The following is a 20,604-nucleotide window of genomic DNA, read 5'->3' as shown; positions in this document are numbered from 1 at the left end:
TCTGCCTCTGGTCACAAATTATTTACTTTCCTCCCACATGAAAAACACACTCATCTTTCCCAAGGGTCCAAATTCCCTTCTCATCTCATCAATGAGTGGAAAGTTCAGAATCTTGCTGTGTTGTGAACTGGGGAGTGAGACCCCTTAGGGAGTCTTTAGGATTATTCCACCAAGGCTGTAGAAATTACACTCAGGGAAGCATGTGAAATTAGAGGATTTATTCACAGGTCCTAGAAGAGGGAGGTCTGGCATTCAGGGGGCCCCAGGGAAGAGTGCTGAGGGAGTGGGCTCAACCAAGCAGATCGGGAACCAAGAGAGTGAGGACCCAGGTGAAAGTGCTTTTACTGGTCAGGGTGGAGTACACAAGCAAGAGGCAAAGGGAATTTTGTTGGTGTATTTGAATGTCAAGAGGTCACAGTCAGCAGATGGCAAGAAGGGAACCTGTTGCAGGAACCGGCTTTATCACACTGGTGCACCTGATCACCCAGTGGGGTGATCACAGCCTGTTTTGGGGGATGTTGAAACATCAGGAAAATACAACATTTACCAAATATACAATACACTTGCTGCCTGTTATGAGCTGAATTGTGTCTCCCCCACCCAAATTCATATGTTGAAGCCCTAATCCCTGGTACCCCAGAATGTGACTGTATTTGTGGTAATTAAGTTAAAATGAGGTGGTGAGGGTGGTCTCTAATCCAGTCTGACTAATACCATTTATAAGAAGGGGGTATGAGGAACACAAAGAGACACCAGGGATGTGTGTGTACTGAGGAAAGACCATGTGAGCACACAGTGAAAAGGTGGCCATCTATAAACCAAGTAGGGAGGTCTCAGAAGAAACTAAACCTCTCTACACCTTGATCTTGGACTTCTAGCCTCCAAAACTGTGAGAAAATAAATTTCTGTTGCTTAAACCACCCCATCTGTGGTATTTTGTATGGCAGCCAGAGCAAACTAATACACCATCTAAATTAGACCCAGGCGCAGACAAGACTCTGTGGATATAATTTCTTACATACAGCTCCTCTCAGTCTGAATTCCTGTGACCTAAACAGACAAGTCATCATTGCCTGCATATTAATACAATGGCGGGACAGTAAAAAGATAATCATTGTAGACATTGCTGATTAAAAAGGGGGGCACTGAACTGAGAGGCACACCCAAGTCACCGGTCCATAGCAGTTCTCAAATCCAGTGGGGGAAATGTTGACATTTCCTTCATTAGGACTCAGTCTGATTTCTGTCCAGGAATGTGTCTCTGTGGATAATTTTTTAAAGGTATAATTAACATATTATAAAATTTACCATTTTAAAGTACACAATTCAGGGGTTTTAGTATATTTACTAAATATACTGCAACCATTGCTGCTATGCAATTTTCAGAACATTTTCATCATTCTAATCACTCCCTATTCCCTTCAACCTCTGGCAACTACTAATTTACTTTTTCTTTCCTTGAATTTGCCTGATCTCAACTTGTCATATAAATAGAATTATACAATATGTGGCCTTTTTTGTATCTGTCTTTTTTTGATTAGCGCAAGGATTCCATGGTACATTCACATTGTAAAATGTATCAGTGCTTCATTCCTTCTTAATTAAAAAAATTTTTTTTCCAGGTTTATACTTCATTGTACCAATTGAGTATCACGTGATGAGTTGACATTAGCTTCTCTGGGCATAGGAAGTTAACAGACAAGGTACAGTTTAAAATCCTTTTTTGTTGCTTTCACAGTGGATTTTTTTAGACCTTAACTTGAAGTATGAAGCCAGCAAAGCAATGCTTCCATGTGTGGCCAGTACATAATTCATTCTACCCATAGGAGTGTAAGAGTTGAGATATTTTCTGATACCAGGGAATTGGAAATGGGCATCAGTTTCTGGACCTGCCATGATTTCAAAAAGCACAAATTCTGCAGGCAGTGTTCTTGAATGTACAGAGCTGCCCCTAGGTCCCCATCCCTTTCAATAGTTGGATAATATTATGTGGTATGGATATGCAATATTTTGTATATCTATTTGTAAATTGATGGACATTTTGGTTGTTTCCACCTTTGGCTATTAAGAATAATGTTGTCATGAACAAGTTTTCATACAAAAGTTTTCAGTTCTTTAGTGTGTATAACTAGGAGTGGAATTACTGGCTCACATGTTAACTCTGTGTTTAACTTCTTGAGGAACTGCCAGACTGTTTTTATTTTTTTCCCCAGATTTTATTTATTTATATATTTTTAGAGAGAGAGGAAGGGAGGGAAAAAGAGAGGGAGAGAAACATCAATGTGTGGTTACCTCTTGCGTGCCCCCTACTGGGCATCTGGCCCACAATCCCTGCCATGTGCCTTGACTGGGAATCGAACCTGTGACCCTTTGGTTTATAGGCTGGTGCTCAATCCACTGAACCACACCAGCCAGGGGTCCAGACTGCCTTTCAAAGCAACTGTCCCATTTTACATTCCCATTAGTAATGCGGGAGGATTCCAGTTTTTCTACATTCTTGCCACACGTTATTATCCATTTTTAAACTCTATATGTCTTAATAAATGTGAAGTCATATCTCACAGTAGTTTTGATTTGCATTTTCCTGATGCGTTTTCCCAAGATGTAATCTCATGTGCTTATTGACAATTTGTACATTCTCCATGGCTCTTCCTGCTATGCTTTTGGTTCTATCTTCTAAATATCCTTCTTTTCTGTGAAAGGCAGCCCATTTTTACAGCTATGCAGCCTACTTCCCTCAGCCTACTTCCTGCTAGTAGGATTTTGGGGTCCAAAGGGCTCTTTTCTTTTTGCGCCATCTCTACCATTTTCAGACTAAGCTTGTGGTGTCTACACCAACACAATTTTGTCACTTTGTAGTCTCCTGTGAATCTTATTGAGATTCACTGCATTAGAAAAAAAATGGCTTCTGGGCAGAAAAATAGGGTTAGTAGGAGAGCATCTTAGCCGGTTAGTTCTGGCTCAGCATCTCTCATGAAGCTGTATTCAAAGTGTTGGCTGGAGCTGCACTCGTCTGAAGGCTTGATTAGGGCTGGAGGATTTCCCGCCTAGATGACTCACCCTAAATTTATAGACATGTTGACAAAGGACTGTCCAGCGTTTGGTCATTCTCATGACATAGCAACCAAGAGCAAGCAATCTATGAGAAAGCAAGGAGGATGCTGAAGTGACTTTTATGGTCTAGTCTCAAAGTCACACGCTATTACTTCCACCAGATGTTTGTTAGAAATGAGTCATTAAGTCCGGCTCACATTCAAGAGGAAGGTAATTAAACTCCAACTTTTATTTATTGATTTTAGAGAAAGAGGGGAAGAGAGAGAGAGAGATCATGTTGTTCCACTTATTTATGTGTTCATTGGTTGATTCTTGTACAGCATATGTGCCCTGACCAGGGATCCAACTTGCAACGTTGGTGCATCAGGATGATGCTCTCAGCTACCTGGCCAGGGCTCAACTCCATCCCTTGGAGGGGAAGCATTAACACATTTGTGATCATATTACCATTACACTTGAATACAAGAAATATTCCGCAACAGGACAACATGATTGGACATGACAAGTAACAAGGCTCTATTTCAGTGCATGCACATTGTCACTTACTTGCTGGCTCATCTGGTTGGCTTGGGGTAGCCCCTATACCACAGTTCTTCCAGTCCTTGTCAAATTTCCCTTCTACCCCTCTAACTCCTGGGTTAATTTTATGTTCAATTCAATGATGAAAGGCACAAGTTTCTCCTACGTTTGATGAGGGTGCTCCCATCATCAAAGTTGGAGGCTGGAAGCAGTGAGAAACCAACACATGTGTCAGTCCATCCTCAGAAGTTCTGGCTCAGCTTTGAAGGATCCAATTAATTTTTACTTTGAATTTCTTAATTTGTTATTGTATTTTTCAGTTCTAAAATATCTGCTTAGTGATTCTATAAATCTTCTGTTTCTTTGCTGAGACTTTCTATTTTTTCACTTGTTTCCAGCATGTTTGTAATTGTTCACTGAAGCATTTTTATGATGCCTGCTTTAAAACCCTTGTTTAAAAATTCTTATGATATCTGTCCTTTGGTGTCTGCTTGTTTCATCTGGAATAATGTCATCCAGGTTCATCCACATTGTAGCGTGTGTCAGAATTTAATTTTTCTTAAGGCTGAAAGTATTCTATTGTATGTATATACCACATTTGGTTTATTCATTCATCAGCTGATGGACACTGGGTTATTTCCATATTTTGGCTATTGTGAATAGTGCTGTTATGAACACTGGTGAATAAATCTCATATGTGTAATTTTTAAGCCAGAGAGTTAGCTAGATTCAGTAGTAGCCATTTATTTTCATATGGTAGTCATTAATGCTGTTCACCAAATATTTCCAGCTTCCTTCCTTCTGGGAATATGCTAAGATTGCACCTTCTGACTCCCTTGCGTTTGGGTGGAGTCATGTAACTAGTTCTGGCCAATGAGTTGTGAGACATACTTCTATTTCTGGACCTCTAGGGATTATATTCCCTCTGGTACAGTAACAGGTAGCATTCAAGACAGTGGCTGACCTGTTACCCTGGGTGCTAGGATGAGGAGGCATGGGGTCCAGGGGTCCAGCGCTGATCATGTAGTGCTATGGACTGAATTGTGTCTCATGCACACACACCCCACAAATTGCTATGTTGAAGCCCTAATTGTTGTGTGGCTTTTGCATGTAAGTAAGGTTTAATGAGGTCATAAGACTGAGGCTCTGGTCCAATAGGATTAGTGTCTTTATAAGAAGAGACACCTGAGCTTGTTCTCTTTCTTTCCCTTTGTGCGCATGCGCCAAGGAAAGGTCTTGTGAGGACATAGCAAGAAGGTAGCTGTCTTCAAGCCAGCTCTTGCCAAGACCTAATTGGCTGGCATTTGGTCTTGGATTTCTAGCCTCCAGAATTTTGAGAAAATAAAATTCTGTTCTTTAAGCCACCCAGTCAATGGAATTTTGTTATAGCAGCCCAAGCAGACTAAGACACCTAGTGTGGGTGAGAATTTAGCTTAGTTTTTACAAGCTACTGTGATTTTAGGGTTCTTTATTACTTCAGTATAACTGAGAGTTATAACTTAGAGTTATAACTCAGAATAACTTATTGACATAATTCCTTTGGGAATTCCCTAATGAAAAAAGAGAAAGACAGTGAACCTAAAGCTGTTTGGTCTTATAAAGACAACTCCAATGCTTACACAGCTGGGATTTAAGGACCTTTGTTTGAATGACAATCAGATAGCAAGACCTGAAGAAGCTGGTAATATTTTATAAAAGATAACAATAAGTTTATAAAGTTTGGGTAGTTAAAGAAACTTATAAATAATATTTACAGAAAAGAAATGGAAAGATTGTAATATCCAGCACAGGTATACATTTGACATTTGTGTCCTGTTTACTCAATATAGATTAGGATTTATATTCTTTATATCTTTGACCTAATTCTTAAACAAATCTTCAGTTTTAGTTTTATTACAGTTTTCTAAACTGACTTACTGGTCAGCATGATAATTTTCACAGCACCAGAGTAAATAAACTTTTATCTTAAAAACACTTATTTTTTTCTTACCTGCCAGGGCTGCTGGTTAAACTTACAGTCTCTGTCTGTAGGCAAGATCAGCAGCCAGCACTGAAACAGAAATAGCAAAAGGGTGAGGACAAACTAAGTGCCTCAAGAGAATGGGAAGAAAGACCACAGACTTGGAGAAAATATTTGCAGTAAACACAAAATACTTATACCTAATAAAGGATTGTTATCCAAAGTGTACAAATTGTTCTTAAAATACAACAATAAGAAAATGAACAGCCTAATTTAAAAATAGGCAAGGACTACCACCAAGATGGAGGCGTAGGTGGAAACATTGTGCCTCCTCACACAACCAAGTTTAAAGACAACAAAGTTTTAGTAACAAAAATGCAGCCAAAACACAGAAAATTGAACTATACGGAAGTCCAACAACAACAAACTGTTCAGCCAGACCCGTAAGAGGGACAGAGCAAGCAGCAGAGCCAGTTGGGCAGGAAAGATCCCCTGGACCGACTCAGGCGCAGGTGGCGGTTGGCGGATCCCAGGGGTGGGGTAGCAATGGGCAGACTCAGTGAGGGAGCAAGGCAGCAGGCTGACCACAGTCACACATTCGAGCCCAGATAAACCAGCGGAGGAGCGAGCAGTGAAACTCACCACGCAGGCCCCAGCAGCGGGAAGCAGTGGAGGGGACTGCTATTGTTTCTCTCTGACCCCACCCCCACATACAGCATCACAACCCAGCAACTGAGCTGCCACGCCCTTGTGAACACCTAGGGATCCACTCCTCATTCATAACAGGCGTGAACAGACCAAAACATGGCTCAAGAAAAACTCAAAGCCCCAGAGCTAGTAACTCTAAGCGACCAAGAAATAGCCAACCTATCAGATGCACAGTTCAAAACACTAGTGATCGGGATGCTCACAGAACTGGTTGATTTTCATCACAAGTTAGAGGAACAAATGAAGGCTAAACTAATTGAAATTAAGGGAAATGCACAGGAAACCAATAGTGATGGAAAGGAAACTGGGACTCAGATCAAAGGAGTGGACCAGAAGGAAGAAAAAAATGACCAAACAGAAAAGGATGAAGAAACAAGAATTCAAAAAAATGAAGAGAGGCTTAGGAACCTTCAGGACATCTTTAAACACTCCAACATCCGAATTATAGGGGTACCAGAAGGGAAAGAGGAAGAGCGACAAGTGGAAAACTTATTTGAACAAATAATAAAGGAGAACTTCCCCAATCTGGCAGAGGAAATAGACTTCCAGGAAATCCAGGGAGCTCAGAGAGTCCCAAAGAAGTTGGACCCAAGAAGGAACACATCAAGGCAAATCAGAATTACATTAGCCAAGATGAAAATGAAGGAGAGAATCCTAGAAGCAGCAAGAGATAAGGGGACAGTCACCTACAAAGGAGTTCCCATCAGACTGTCAGCTGATTTCTCAAAAGAGACCTTACAGGCCAAAGGGGCTGCAAAGAAGTATTCCAAGTCATGAAATCCAAAGACCTACAACCAAGGTTACTCTATCCAGCAAAACTTTCATTTAGAATGGAAGGACAGATAAAGTGCTTCTCAGATAGGATCAAATTCAAGGAGTTCCTCATCACCAAGCCCTTATTATATGAAATGTTCAAGGGACTTACCTAAGAAAAAGAAGATAAAAAAGATGAACAGTGAAAGGACAGCAAACTCACAGTTAGTAACAACCACACCTAAAACAAAAGCAAACTAAGAGGACAGCTAGATCAGGAGTGGAACCATAGAAATGAAGATCACATGGAGGGTTAGCAACAGGGGAGTGGGAGAAGGAGAAGGGGGGAAGGTACAGAAAATAAGTAGCATAGACGTAGGTAGAAAATAGGGGGAGGGCAAGAATAGTAGGGGAAATATAGAATCTAAAGAACTTGAGACATGTGTTCATGAACTAAAGGGGGGGAATGGTGGGGGAGAGGTGTGCAGGGTGGAGGGGAATGAAGGGGGGAATAGAACAAATGTAATGGCATAATCAATAAAATATATTTAAAAAAAAGAAAAAGAAATCCCTGACTTGCTGAGGAGCTGGATGCAATGACCAGAGCTAAGGAGAAGGCTGCTGAAAGGTTATTAGGGGGAAGCACACTGAAGATCCCTTCCTTGAGGCATAGCACAGTCAACTTATACACTGAAAGCTATAAATTGCCATTAAACACATTCATACATGTTAAAAATTTCCTGATAATATTGAATGTGTCAAATAAATTGTCAATAAAATATTTTGACCATGAAAAAAATAGGCAAAAGATCTGAATAGACACCTTACCAAATATGTTATAGAAGGCAAATAAACATATGAAAAGATGCCCAATATCACATCATTAAGCAACTATAAATTAAACAAAGAAATACTGTATACTCATTAAAATGGCTAAAATCCAAAGCAACATCAAATGCTAGCAATAATGTGGAACAATAGGAACTCTCATTCATTGTTGGTGGAGATGCTAAATGGTACAGCCACTTTGGAAGATAGTTTGGCAGTTTCTTACATAACTGAACATACTCTTACCAAACAATCCAGGAATTATTCTCCTAGGTATTTACCCAAAGGAATTAAAAAGTTACACTCACACAAAAACCCACACATAGCTATAGCAGCTTTTTTCGTAATTGTCAAAAATTGGCAGCAACATAAATATTCTTCAATAGGCAAATGGATAAAATGTGGTACATCCACGTAATGGAATATTATTCAGTGATGAAAAGAAATGAGCTATCACAAGCCACAGAAGCATATTGCTAAGTGAGAGAAGCCAGTCTGAAAAGGCTATATCACTCTGGACATATACTATTCTGGAAAAGGCAAAACTATGGAGACGATAAAAAGATCATTGGTTGCCAGGCATTTGGAAGTAGTGAGGGAGGGATGAATAGGTGGAGCATGGGGGATTTTAAGGACAGCAAAACTATTTTGTATAATATAATAATGATAGATACATGTCATTTTACATTTGTCAAACTCACAACATGTGCAATACCAAGAGTTAACTCTAATTAAAACTATGGACTTTGGGTGATAATGATGTATCTGTATTGGTTCACTGATTACAACAAATGGTGCCAGATGTGGCTGGTGGGGTTGGCTGTGCATGCCTGCAGTGGGGTGGGGGTGCGAATAGGTGCAACCTCTGTACATTGTGCTCAATTGTTCTGTGAGCCTACAACTGCTCTAAAAAATAAAGTCTGTTAATTAAAAAATGAAAAACCAAGTGCCAAGAGACTACAGAGTTTAATTTTTTACAATGGAGAAAACACAATGCTTATCATTTTCTGCTTTCACAGAGCATTTGACAATTACAGGCTAAGAATCCCTGTTTTGCAACAAGGAGTGTCACTGAGGGATTCAACTAATGGGAAGGAAGAATAATTCTCAGTGTGGGACCACTGTTTGGGGTAGAGCCAGTCAGTGGGGTAGAAACCGTCCTTGGTATTTGTGAGAAACTGGGGCTCCCTGTGTCTAGCTGAGCAGGGACTTGTCCGCCACCATATTCTACTGAGTCCTTGGAATATTCTTGTGTACAGAAAGGTAAACAGCATGGAACTGGGGAACTTTCAGCCCCTTTTGAAATCTGCAACACGGAGTATGCCAGGGCATAGACAGGTGATTCTTGCCTGCACAGAATCCTGCCCCTGCAGGCTCAAGGCCAACTGCGAGCTGCTGCCCTGTTTTCCTGTGTCCACAGGTCTTCAGGCGGAAGGGACTAGCCAGATTTTTCTACTGAGGATCCTGCCAAGTCTATTTCTGTTGCAAGAAGTCCTCTAATAATGCAAAGGAGGCAGCATAAAGAATGTTCACCAGTGAACTGCAAACAGTCCTTCAAAAACTCGGCTTAAGGGATCTTTATGTAGCGTTCTTACTGTACACCTCTTTAGAGACTCAGAAGACTTTGCTTTGTGCCCTACCTCAGCATTTTGCTTCTTGGTATTCCCAAAGGCTGGCACCGTGCCTGGCACAGAGTTGGTGTTTATAAATGGTGAATGAACGAATGACGGTGATAGGCTAGAGAAGTGGGTGGTTGAGGAGAGATGGAGGGGTACAGACAGTACCTGCATCTGGGGAGGAGGGAGGATGGCAGCTTCCAGGGGTCTGGACTGGCTCTGCCTCTCTTCAGGGAGGGAGGCAGTGTTTCAGGCCTGGAAAGCAGCTGGGTTATTACAGGCGATCTGGGTTATGTGTTCAGATAAGATCCTAGAGCACATGTGGCAAGCACATGTGGCAAACACATGACCCTCGGGTGAAATCTGGCCCTCCACCTTGTTTTATCTGGCAGGGCACCCTGTTTCTACCCTGTGGCAGTGCCGAGCTCTTGCTTAACTGTTCAGGAATAGTTACATTTATACCATTCTAAAATACATTCAGCCCTTTGAAGGCAACCTTGAGGCTGATGTGGTTTCTGGTGAAAATGAGTTGGACACCGCTGTCCTAAAGGTTCCCCTATTTAAGGTTCCCCTATTTAAATCATTCCCAGGAGAAAGATAGGCATACAGAGAGGTGACATCCTTTGAAGAACACCACACTCAGTACTGAGGTGGAGTTTCGGGAGGAGGGAAACATCTGGTCACTGAATGACTTGCCAAAGTGAGGAGTTACCTGTTTGCAAAATTCCAAGAGGAGAGGCTCACAAGAGCTCATCTGCTAACCACTCCCCTGGCAATGTGAAGAGAAGTGCCTAAAAGTGAAAAGAAATCTTAGGCCAAATTCCATGGGGGAAGTTATTCTGAGGAAGGAGCTAGTCAACAGAAAGGAGTTAGCAATTCAAATTAAATAGAACAATAGATTCTACAAAAGAGACTTGGAGAAGCAAAAGGCAAAAATATCAGGACCAAATTTTAAATGGAAAAAGGTAAAATTTAATTAGATCCAAACCATGAAAATAAGTATTTAATCAATTAGAAATAAGATAAGTAGACATAAAATGAACAACCTTCTAAAAGGAAAAGTCTCATATTAAAACGGAAAGCCAGTTTGCTCAGGAAGCTCATATTTCCTGTCCACTTTGTTTGCTTGGAAAACACAGTAGAGCGGACCATCTGGGGTAATTAATTCTGGGGTAAAAATGTCAAAACCTGGGTAAACAAAGATTAGCACCAAAATAACAATAATAAAGAGGAACTGGCAACTAAAATAGAAACCAAGTTTCATTAAAATCAAAGGAATAGAATTCTGGACAAAATTTGGAAGAGGATTCTTTTTAATATATTTTTAAAATATTTTATTTATTTATTTTTAGAGAGAGCAGAGGGAGGGAGAAAGAGAGGAAGAGAAACCTCAATGTGTGAGAGACACATCAGTTGGTTGCCTCTCACATGCCTGCTACTGGGGACCTGGCCTGCAACCCAGGCATATGCCCTGACTGGGAATTGAACTGGTGACACTTTGGTTCTCAGGCTGGCACACAATCCACTGAACCACACCAGCCAGGGCCAGAAGATTCTAGGAGCAAATCTATTCTGCCATTAGTTAATTTTTTGAACAACAGAATCCTGGGAGGGCTTTTGCTCTTTTTTCTTTTTTTAATGTTTTTTTTTAATTGACATTGAGAGAGAGAGGGAAGGATAGGGAAGGAAAAAGAGAGGGGAAGAGAGAGAGAGAGCGAAACATAGATTGGTTGCCTCTCATATGCACCCTCATCAGGGCTCAAAACGGCAGCCTTTTGGTGTATGGGGAAACACAGCAAGCAACTGAGTCACCAGGTCAGGGCAGGGCTCTTTCTCTTTTATTTTTAAGAATATCTCAGGTTTCCAATCAATTTCTGTAAAACTTCCACAAAAACAGATGGAAAGATGTGTAAATCACATATGCAAAAATAACTCTCCTTCTCCCTTAAAATTGTACAACCCAAAGCCACTGAATCTGAAAAGGTTAAGGGTAAGTGTGCAGACATAACTGACCCATGCAGTGATTAAACCTGGCCTTGGCAAATTATGATTTAATGGTCTGTTGCACCACTGCCCAGAAAGCATGCAAAATACAAATTTTGGAAGCAAAAGTATAAGTCTGAGCTTCTTAGATGTCTCTTCCTCCTGATAGGGGACTCAAGGTTTGGAAAATTTTAGCTTAAGAAAAAAAGTTATAAGTCTAGCAAGTAATGTGTATGTTAGATTTTGTTTCAGAAATTACAGATAAGGCCCATCCTAGCTCCTGGGAAAGTAGCCGACCTCCTGGGGCACTGCTAAAGATTACCATCTGGGACATCCCGACCTTTGTGTTCCAGGGAGACACAGACCACCCTTCCCTGGGAACAGTTAACTGCCCAGGACAGGAATGTTGCAGCTTCTGAATCTCAAAGCCCTCACTGCGCCTTGTTTATCCCTCCCCCACCCCCACCATTATAAAATGTCTGGCCTGGAAAGAGAAGGGAAGATGGTCTGTTAAGGTATGAACCCACCATCTTCTCAGATTGCTGGCCATCTGAATAAAGTGCTCATAAAAGATTCAATTGCTGTCATTCCTTATTAGGTTTGGTAGTGACAGGCAGCTCGAACACCTGTGTCTTTTCTGGTTACATTCCTACTCTCAGTGCTAACTAATGACATTCCAATACTCAGCCTCAAAAAACCACTGGGAACAGAATCTCAGAAACATCAGAAGAAAATGCGCCTTCTTCTCTTAGAGCTTCAGAAGAGCAGATTCTACTCCATAACATAAAGCTAGTTCTGATGATGTGATAAATGGAGAGCATTCACTAAAGCAACAATCTCAGAATTTCCCATCTTCTCTCACCTTCCCAGAGTAAGGATATGAGCCCTGAGGAGGGGCTCAGGTGCTGGGGTTCTAGGAGAAGCAGGAAGCACAAAAGTACAGGAGGTCAGTTTCTACACTATGCAGAGTTATTTCTGGAAGAGAATTTTAATATGAACTGTTCAATCATCTCTCATTTTTTTAGGAGAAAACCAAGTCCTGAAAAGAGTAAGTGACTACAGCAGAACCTAGTGTAACAGAGAGCCTGAGTTTCTTTCCACCACTCACAGAAAACAAGTATGACTGGGAAATTCATGTGCTAAGAACTGAGAGCACGATACCAAAGTTGCAAAGGTAGCTGGGACCAAACTGTGTCTCAGGTGAATACCAGGTGTGGAGCCAGGTTTAAGTTGTTATCCTGTGAGCAATGGGAGCCACCAGAAATTCCTGAGCAGGGAAGGTGGTCACAAGCACTGACCTTGGACTTAGACTTAGATTTGAATCTGGGCTAGTTAGTAAACTTTCTGAACATCATTTCCTCCTCTATAAAAAAGGGACATTAATTCCTTAACTTACTTTACCTATTTAAATTCATTTCTTCAGCTCCAAACCATTTAGTCATATAGGGATTAAATATCCTCAGGAATTTAAAACATTTAGCACTGTAATAAATCAGTGTTTATTCAATAGTGTTTATTATTTTGAGCAGAGTTTTACTTCCAAAAGATTTAAAGGCAGGTTTTTCCCAATTGAGCAAGGTAACATGGACCTGACCTTGGAGAATCAAGAGATATAATAGATTTAAGAGACTTTTCAGAGTTAGTGTATCAGTTATCTATTGCATAACAAATCACCTCCAAACTTAGTAACTTAAAACATCAATCATTTATCTTTCACATGAATTTGATTCAGCCAGGGCTTATCTCTAGTCCACACAGCATCATCTAGCTGTTGGCTAACAGCTTAGCCAGGGCGGAGGGCTTGGGCCTTGGTTCCTCTCTGTGTGGCCCCTTTACAGGCTGTGTTGAGTTCCCACTTCCAGTGGGAAGTGGGCATTCCAAGAGTGCAAGGGGGTATATCTGTGATTTAGGCTCAGGAGATAAACATTATTACTACTTCTGTACTCTATTGGTCAAAGCAGGAACAAAGGTCTACCTAGGTTCAAGGAGAGGTGATTGAAAACCCCATCTCCTCATGGGACTCTTGAAGAACATGTGTTAGAGACGTAGGGCACATCCTTGTCTGAAAAGTGTAATCTGCCAGTGGTGAGTACAACATGGTTTAGTAAATGATTGGCTGTGGGCAGTGAGGGAGACTGAGGATGGCTGAGGTACCTGGCTGTGGTGACGCCATAGGGCCGCTCATAGAATTGGGAAACACAGAAGTAAGTGTCTTGTTAAAGTATTTAAACAAGGAAGCCCTTAGACTGGGGGGCTCTAGTGCCTTGGTAGCCTACATAAGCAAAAGAGTCAATGAACTCGAACCCGAGAAAGTAAAACTTAAGAACAACCAATCACAAATAGCTCACTAGCTTTTCTAATCAAATAACGTATTTGCTTTGCTTCCACAGCTTCTCTGTAAAACCTGCCCCCAGGTCCCATTGGTGGAGTGTTCCTAACTACTGTCAGTTTGGCACCGTCCTGACGCTTGAAGTGACGTTTGCCCAAATAAACTCTTCAAAACTTTTAATGTGCTTCAGCTTACCTTTTGACAGTATATTTGCAGTCATTATTGGCACTCAGAAGCCCATAAATAGAAGTCTGAGGCTTGGGAGAGGGTAAGGGAATCTTTCACCAAAAAAAGTATTTCTTTTGAAACACTGGAAGAAATGGTTAAGGATGAGAAAGGGAGAAAAAAATTCCTGTAAATCATTATCTCAGTAGAGGGAGGAGGGAGTGGTAGTGAGAGAGGAATGAAGGAGTGGCCACAAGCAGAAGAAAAACACTCAAGTTTGGTTCTATGGAAACTAAAAAAGAGGCGAGGTGGAGGATGAAGTGCATTTAACATCAAAAAACAGTCTGGATTAGGACCCAGAAAAGGCTACTGGGCCATTGGGTTTAGCAAATGGGGTGGCTGGCAACCTTTCAGAGAGCAATGCATAGAATGTACCAGCTAGCATTTGTGTAGCCCTTTGGAGTTTTTAAAACACTTTCACACAGGGGATGGAAAGTCCTGCTAGAAAATAAATGTATTATTTTTTCTCTATTAATGGCAGAAGTGAATGGATTAAACGCTTAAACATAAGACCAGTGATGATAAAAGGCTGGGAAGAAAACATAGGAGAAAAGCTTCATGACATTGGTCTTGGCAATGATTTCTTGAGTATGACACTAAAAGCACAGATAACAAAAGCAAAAATAGACAAGTGGGATGACATCTAACTAAGAAGTTTCTTCACAGCAAAGGAAACAGTGAACAGAGTAAAGAGACAACCTATGGAATAGGAAAAATATTTGCAAATGATATATTTGATAAGGGGTTAATATCCAAAATATATACAGAACATCTTCAACAAAATAGCAAAACAAAACAAAAAAAACACATCAATTAAAAATGGACAAAAGACTTGAATGGGTATTTCTCAAAATCACTAGTCATCAGAGAAATGCAAATTAAACCACAATGAGATATCACCTCATACTTGTTAGAAATGCTATTATCAAAAACAAATGAACAAAGATAACAGTGTTGGCAAGGATGTGGAGAAATTGGAACCTGGGTGCACTGTTGGTGGGAATGTAAAAAGAGGTGGCTACTATTGAAAACATCCTGCAGGTTCCTAAAAAAAAAATTAAAAATAGAATTACCATATAATCCAGCAACCCAACTTCTGTATATTTATCCAAAAAAACTGGAATCACGATCTAAAAAGATATTTGCATACCCACGTTCATTGCAGCATCATTCACAATAGCCGATATGTAGAAACAACCTAAGTGCCCACTGAAGGATGAATGATAAAGAAAATGTGTTATATACATATAATGGAATGTTATTCAGCCTTTAAGAAGGAAATCCTGCCATATGGACGAAAGTTGAGGACATCATGTTAAATGAAATAAGCCAGTCACTGAATAACAAGTGCTGCATGATTTCACTTATGAGAGGTACATAAATAGTCAAACACATAGAAGCGGAGCATAGAATGGTGGTTGCCAGGTGCTGGGGGGAGGGAAAATAATGAGTTGCAATTCAATGGGTATAAAGTTTCAGTTATGCAAGATGTTTAAATTCTAGAGCTCTGCCGTTCATTTTGCTAGTAATTAACAATGTTCTATTGCACACTTAAAAATTGTTAAGAGGGTGGTTCTTATGTTGTGTTCTTACCATAGTTAAAAAAATAAAATAAAAGCAGAAATGAGTTTGAAGACCAGAGCAGTTCTTTCCACTGCTTTCCTGAACCCTAGGAGCAGATGGAGAACTGCCAGCAGTGCACTCAACTTTGAAGGGCAGACAGTGTCCTATGTGGCTGTGCATGTGAGCAGTGGGAGAGGGACTGTGGCCCAAGGGCATTGCATTGAACATTGTGCAACAGTAGAAGCCAGGATGTTGGGCCCAGTCCAGCAGGGATCCAGATTAAGATTTGCCCAGTTTGGCTGCTGTGCTGCCAGCTCTCTTTCTTGTTTTCTGGAGGAAAGGGCTTGGCTGGTCATTCTCTGTGGAGACTGAACTCTGTGAAACCTCCCTAAACTGAAGGGAAAAGTGTCCTCCCCCTCCCCGCCCATAAAAACCCTCTCTAATAAATCTCCTCACAGGTCTATGAGGTGTGGTTTATTAGCATCTTCATTTTACAGACGAGTTTGAGTTTGTGGGGCTTGTTCAAGGTTGCATATCTAGTTTATATGCAGAGGCAGAGATTGAGCCCCACATAAGAAAAATTCTACAGGATCCTCAATTCGCTCGAGTAAGATCTTGTTTAGCCTCCTCTCCATTTATTTTTCCTAGTAAAACTGAGTCCTATGGCCTTGTAACAGAATTCTAAAGATCAGCCTTATAAAAAAAACACCAGTGTTCATAATTAACAAAAGAAGTCTTGGGTAGATAGAATGACATTCCTTGTCTCCTGGAGGTGTGGGGGGAGACACACTATTCTGTATCAGAAAACTAAGCCAAATAATCTAAGTGGACAAGATATTAAAATGAGATTTTCTCCAGGAATATCAATATGCTTCTCCTGTGCAAAATGGAGATTAATATGCTTTCTGCTGGTACCAACTTCTTTTGTTTTCTCTTAAAATAAATTTTCCCTTGGAAGTGTTATTTGAACAGAGGGATTTTTTAAAGTCTTTTAAGACTTCAGAAATTGTTGTCATGCCTCATAAATATTATCTCTTAAAAAAAACAGTCATTCTGACTAGCTGCTGTTCTGAGGTGGATTATGTTGCTCCCAAAGATGTTGAAGTCCTAACTCCCAGTACCTGAGAATGTGACCTTATTTGAAAAAGGTCTCTGTAGATGACCAAGTTAAAATAAGGTTATTATTTTAACCTTATTTTAGGATGGGCCTTAATCCACTATGATGGCATCCTTATATGAAGGGGACATTTGGACATAGGACAGATGAGTACAGAGGGAAGACAATGTGAAGACATAGAGAGAATGTCACCTACACATCGAGGAGCACCTAAGGCTACCAGAAGCTAAGGGAGAGGCATGGAACATATTCTCCTACACAGCCCTCAGGAGAACTAGCCTTACTGACAGACACCTTGAGCTCAGACTTCTAGCCTCCAGAACTGTGAGACAATACATTCCCATTGTCTGAGCTCTCCAGTTTGTTGTGGCAGCCCTAGAAAACTACAGCTGCCCTGAAAATTATGGAGCAATGACTATATCTCCTTATCAGTAAGATTTATTAAATCAAGACAGAATCACTGGGCACTTGTCTCCCACATGCATGACAGAAAATAACTCTCAAATCACTTGAGTCTGTTTCATTTAAATTGCTGGCCCTGATCTGAGTAAAAGTCTAATGCTCTCCCACCACATGGCAGCTGCACATGGGCACACTAAGCGTAACTACCCATTTATTTTTCTTCTGTGGTTAGCTTCCTGACCCACAACCTAGGCATGTGCCCTGACTGGAATCAAACTGGTGACCCTTTGATTCATAGGCCCATGCTCAATCCACTGAGCTACACCAGCCAGGGTTCATTATTAATCTATAAGTGTTCTTTTTTTAAATAAGGTGCCTCACGTTTTAGATGTTGTAAATATTTTCTCCCAATCTGTCATTTATCTTTCACTTTTTTTGGAGGTATTATTTTCCATAGATATTTTAAATTTTTATGTAACTATATATTTACCTTTTATTTTATGGCTTTTGAATTTCACATATTACTTCCAAGGTCACAAAAATCTATTTTTCCCAACATTTTCACACGTTTGGTGTTTAAGTTTAGTGATCGCACTTGCCTTGTTTTCCAGATGGATAGCTAGCTAAATGGTCCAACACCATTAGTTACTACAACCCCTCTCACTGACATGAACTGCCTTTTTCATCATAAATTCCTAAAGATATCTGAGTCTGTTTTTGGTCTTTATTTGCATTCTGACTTCCCTGGCCTTTGTTTAGCAATAGGCCACAGAAACATATGCATGTGTTTTGAGCGGCCCAGATGGTGGCCGACTGAAGAATGCAAGCACGGGCTACCTTCTGGGGATTACCACTCAGCTCTCATCATGTGCTGCCATGCAGAAATGTGGGCCTCATTGGAGGCAGATCTGTCAAGCTTCAGAGAGGTACTAGACATCCAGATTTTTATCTGAAAGCTACAGCTTTGGAAGGGCTGGCAATTAGTTTTTTAAACTTAAAAAAATTACATGGACAAAATATATTTGCATACCGAAAGCAGCCTGGGGTGCACCACTTGGTAACCTCTGTTCCAGATGCGATGTTGAAATGTGATCATGCAGAGTAAGGCCAGATTAAATCTATGTGTTCATCTGCAACTTTCTTCCTCTGCCAACATTAAGAAAAGAGGAAGAGTGATGCAGCAGCTCCGGAAACCAAGGTTATTTGAAGCCACCCCTGAGACCCAGAGGTGGTGTCCTTGTTTCACCTCTCACCCACATGTGTTGATGCTATTGTTCCTGGCTTGCCCAGCGAACAGGAGGTAGTAGGTCAGTGTGAAGGAAAGAATGGTTGCATATCAAGTCGAGCCTCCCAGACCCTGCTAGGCTGAATGACAAAGGAGGAGGAATGTAAAGTCAGGTGCTGGCCAAAGATAAAGCAAGATTCTGGCCCTCCAAAACAAGCTGGAAGGTGATGCCATCTTTCTAATAATGCAGCCTCCCTGGATATCCAACTTACCCTTATTTAATGGCACTGGATAGAAGAGTCCAACTCTCACATGGAAGGTAGGGTCTGCTTGCAGCAAGGACAGCTCACATGATGGAGCTGTGTTTACAGAGAAAGCCCTTCACGTACTGTATCTCGCTGTCTCTCAGACAACCCTGTGAGTGAGGTACAGGGGAGAGGAAACCAGCACTAAGGGGCTGAATGTCCCTTCTCCTTCCCTGTTCATCTCTGCAGTCACTTACTCATTCAACAAATCCTTGCCGAACACCTCCACTGGGCAAGGGATATTCTAGGCCTTTGGATTACAGCAGTGCTCAGATGCTGGGCATCATTCTTTCCTTTGGCTGGGTCTGTTATCCTCACTCTGAACCATGACCCAGATTAGCCCTTGCTCTGTTCTTCTCTGGTTGGAGCAGTGAACATAGGCCAGCTTTTGCATTTTGCTCAAGTATTGGTCACTTCCTGGAATGCACTGATCTATTCCAGGAATACAATATGCTTTTCTATGCTTGAGGCATAGGCAGTGGGTCAACTTAGACCAAATCCCAGACATGTCTTCAATCTGACCTACTTTTAAAATGTTTCAGGAGGGTCACACAATTCCTGAGAGCAGGGATGGCCTATAGTTTCTCTTGAAGCAGGAAATAGAGCTCAGCTGGTGAGGTGGCCCATCTCTAGGATATGGTAGATCAATCTCTTCTTAATACTTGTCCTCCTACATCTTTTCCTCTGATGCCCCCATCTTTTGGGGTATGTGTCTGAGGAGCAGGAATAAGCAGCAGAAGAAATATGTACTAGATGTATGTAGGGCAGCCCACCAGCTCTATACATTTAGGACCCCATAGGTTCATGTTCTGCAAGCAAACGTATTCTTCCACTGACTGTAGTGGGTAGAACTGTCTTCCCAAAAGACATGTTCACGTCTGAACCCAAATACCTGTGAATGTGACCTTACTTGGAAAAACAGCCTTTGTGGGTGTAATTGGGTAAGGATCTCAAGATGAGATTACCCTCACTTAGGGTGGGTCCTAAATCCAATGAAATGGATTTGGTTTCCCATGCTGTCCTTATAAAAGACAGACAAGGAAATGCACTTCTCACTGGAGCACTCTGCTTTGCATTTTTAGTCGACTGGTTCAAGTGTACACCACCTAGAAAGCAAGGGCTGAGCCTTCTACCACGCTGTATCCCGGCAGGTTGCAGAGTTAAGACAAAATATGTTTCAAGGACATTTGTCAAACACTTTGCTTACAGGTGTAGTAGCAAGGCATTGCAGAGGTATGGTGAAAATCCTAAGCTTGGGAATTCAATTTTCATTTCTACCGTTTACTGTGTGGCTAACTTGGGCAACGTTAGTGAGGCTTGTTTCCTCAACGATAAAATGAGAACACTTGACTCCATCACAATGGGTTCGGCATGATAATGCAGATAAAGATCTAGTAGTATCCCCACAGCTCCCACTACCCAGAAACTCTCGCTCCTGAGGACCAGGTTGGGGAGTCACCTTCCTTGCACTTTGACCTAGTTTTGAGGACTTGGCTCCCACTGAGCCTGACCCCACATCAGTTCTGTTTGCTCGTCAGTGCCCATGCCTGCTCCTCAGAGGGTGGCCAGCTCAGGGCTCCATGAAGGAATGGGCCAGGGCGACGAAGGTAGGCCAGGACACCACCAAGCTCGTCAAGCTGCAGGCGAGAGGAAGGCCCAGAAGCAGAAAGGGATGCTCCGGAGCCAGAGACAGGAGGCCACCTCCACTCAAGGGTGATTGAGCAGACAGACGCACCACCCCTCTGGGTTGTGTGGGCCCACTGCTCTCCACCAACTGCAGATACGGCTCGGCGCTAAGAAGAAGCCCTGAACCCTAGGGTAGGAACCCTACTTACCCTCCACTTGGAGTAGGGTCTCCACAATGGCTTTGCCCAGCCTGTAGGCTGCTCTGTGATTTGCCCAAGCAGCAGTTAGCAACACAGGAACCCGCACAGGTGTGAATGGGCAATTTCCCTGCATCAAGCCTTGGTCATAAACATCTCCAAACTGGCTAGAAAACAGCATTCATTGTTTCAAT

The sequence above is a fragment of the Artibeus jamaicensis genome, unplaced genomic scaffold (assembly GCF_021234435.1).
Source record: "Artibeus jamaicensis isolate MK-2021 breed Jamaican fruit bat unplaced genomic scaffold, CSHL_Jam_final contig_781, whole genome shotgun sequence".
In the NCBI taxonomy this organism is placed as follows: domain Eukaryota; kingdom Metazoa; phylum Chordata; class Mammalia; order Chiroptera; family Phyllostomidae; genus Artibeus; species Artibeus jamaicensis.
This window is presented reverse-complemented; position numbering follows the sequence as displayed.